Below are 3,259 nucleotides of genomic sequence, written 5' to 3' on the forward strand. Positions count from 1 at the left end.
ATACAGAGGACAAAGGTGATGCCGAATGCTGTGTGTCGCAGCATGCAGGACCACTCAGAGGGCCGGCCGATGAAGGTCAGAGAACACAGGAAACACAGAGTCAAGGAGAAGAGCAGCAGGAAGCTCAGCTCAGAGTTGTTGGCCCTGACAATAGGAGTTGTCCTGTATCTGAAGAAAATGGCTGCCACAACAGCAGTCATGCATGTTCCAAATAAGGCCGCTGCAGTGAGCAGTACTCCCATAATTTCTTCATATGATAGAAACTCTGCCTCCTTGTTTACACAGGCATCTCTTCTGTCATTGGACCAGGACTCAGGGTGGCATCGCTCACAGGTGATAGAATCTGAAAATGATATTAAAGCAACTTTCAGATTGGCTTTGGCTCAGTCGATCTTCCTTTGTTACTTAAGTAGACATCCAACTTGACTTTGATCCTGAAATATATGAGAGGAAAGACTTTCTTCATCTCAAACCCATTATGTACTCCTCCCTGACATTGTGATGACAAAATAATTTATTGTATACCTATTCACTCATGGTCTGCAATTATGACTGATCAGCTTTTTTGTGGAGGAAAGAAATTCTTTGGTCCTGTAACTAGAAGCAATTATATAGCATCATTTACTCACAAGTACATTCAGTGTCTGAAATGCAGTGTGATCTCATGGTTATTTACATGTAATGTTATATAATGTTAACTGTTTTTTTAAATAATACAATAAAATTGTAGTGCATTGATGAAGAAAGTGATTGCAGTCTGCCAGAGTGCACAGCCAGTGGATGTGTCACCCTTTTCCATAACTGATCAAACCACCATAAAATGCAAAAATCACCATGATATATCTCATCAATAGTAACAAAGTTATGTCTTTGAAAAAACTAACTTAACAGGGAGAGGAGCACACAGTGAGGTCTGACTGACTGATCACTGCCTAATGTGATTAACTGGGATATCTGCAGGTTACGTTACATTTATCTTGGCTCATGAGCTAAAATACATGCGGGTACCTGATTTTGTGCTGCCTAGCCTACGTGCTTGTCAAGAACATTGTAAATGCAGCTCCGATAGCGATAAGAGGTGGTCTGAGTAGGTGTTATCGCTATTGCTATTTCGGGTCAGAATTGCACTGTCCTGCCTAACCAGCATAAACACAGCCTCAGGTGCCACTCCCCTCCCGTTTCAGAGTAAGTGTATTCATTCATGGCAGGAAAATACCAAACACACGAATGTGCAAAAAAGTAGACATGCACCCAAGGAACATTTCTTAACTGCAATTGAAGCAATGCAAAAATTGTGCTGGTAGAAAAACCTAGTCGATCTACCTAAAGGGATTTGAAAAGTCATCCAGATAGACTTGTGTTAGGCTCATCATCTTTGTAACATCAAGTAATTGTTCAGGGTAAAATTTTTACTTTAGTACACTGAATGTGTCTACCAACACAGAGTTTTTGTTCACTGTCATGGTTATTTGCTAAACAATGAAACTGATAGCGTGTGAGATAAATCATATGGTGTTGATAATGTTACCAGCTATACACTTAGAGTTATACACTTGGCATTTTATTAGGTACACCCAGCTAAAATTAATGCCATCTAATACAGTAGTCCTCCAAAACTTTCTTTTTCATGAAGGTGATAAGATTGAGTTTACTCATTTTGGAGGCTGTAGTTTCTAATGCACATGAACTGTACAGCATTACACAGAGAGATGTTTGTTATTTAGCCTAGCTGAAAAAAACTTAGAAAAAATCAACTGGACTAGATTTCTAGGACGAAGACGTTTTCATCTCCAATCCACCTAGAAATCTAGTCCAGTTGAGTTTTTTTCAACTTATTATGACCTGGATGACAGAATCTGCACAGACATGTTATTTAGCCTAGTATCATTTACATAAATACTGTAGGTTGCACAAGATAACAGAAACACCTTTTGTGAACATGTCAATAAATTTTAATAGACCTGTCATGTTGCTTATTTCTCCCTCTGCACATCTGATACAGTCATAGCAGCAGACAGGTTTTCCTTTCTGGAGAACCTTGCGAGTTCCTGGGAGACATTTTAGATTGCAAACTGACACAGGCACCTGCATGATACAGTAACAATAATATAATTAGGATGATTAAACTGTAATAGTAACTACAGCCATTACATGATAACTTACCTGTTTGGAGTTCTGTGCCCAAATTAAAGACTTATTTTGCAGACTCAGCTGTTTGTCTGCAGGTAAAGATGCATCATAAAAACCGATTGTGACAAAGTCCACAATGCCATTTTCTGTTGACTGCCAGTTTATAATTCCATACAATGCTGGTGGGTCTCCATTCTCATTAAAGTAAACCTCATCTCCTTCCTTGGTTTTGAACTGAATCTTTCTTATGTGCTGTAAAATCTAAGAAGATGGGTATTAAATGGATATTAATTTACTGGATTATGCGAACATCTATTGTTGGCTCAACCTACAGACAGACTGCACCAATGCATTATTCAAAAATGTAACTTATTTTTAATTCATGTAAAATGTAAGTTTTAAAGTATTTAATGTTGAACTCACCGTGTGTGGATCCAGCTCCACCTTGTAGTTACATGTTTCATTACAGCCAAAAATACTATGAAGTGCATGTGCCACAGCATAAACTCCTTTATACACACTGTTAAATTTAGGCATGAAGGACATATCAGTGAAGCTGTTTTGCACTCTAGTCAGATCTTCATGTCCAGTACATTCTCTCTCATTCTCTGCTGATGAGTTTGACTGTTTGAACTGACAGTTAAATAAAGTCTCCCACAACTCTGTAAACATTTTGTGATTAGATGAATTGAGTGGCTTCACATCCAATATGAACTCTTCATCTAATATGAACTCTCTCATGCCACTGACATGTGCTTTGGGGATGGACACCCCTATGGCACCATCCAGAATGTGATGTGTATCCTTTTCTGCAGTTTGGAAATCGAGAATCCATGCCTCACTTCCTACCCACTGGTACCCAGTCAAGTTATGCTGAGACAATGCATTAATTAGCACATGCATATCCATGTGTGAGAGAAAAGCTACAATCACCTTGGAGGTGGAAGCCTTGATAATGTCAGTTATTTTTTTTATTTTATCTGGAGGATCTGTTCTAAAGATAGATACAGAATATTCAAGACAGATGCCCAGCTGCTGTGCAGTCTCTGTGAATCCAGCCTTGCCATTATTGCCATAATCATCATTGCTTCTAATAGCTCCAACCCAAGTCCAACCAAAGTGCTTGACC

This window comes from Monopterus albus, unplaced genomic scaffold, assembly GCF_001952655.1.
Source record: "Monopterus albus unplaced genomic scaffold, M_albus_1.0 scaffold703.1, whole genome shotgun sequence".
Classification (NCBI taxonomy): Eukaryota; Metazoa; Chordata; class Actinopteri; order Synbranchiformes; family Synbranchidae; genus Monopterus; species Monopterus albus.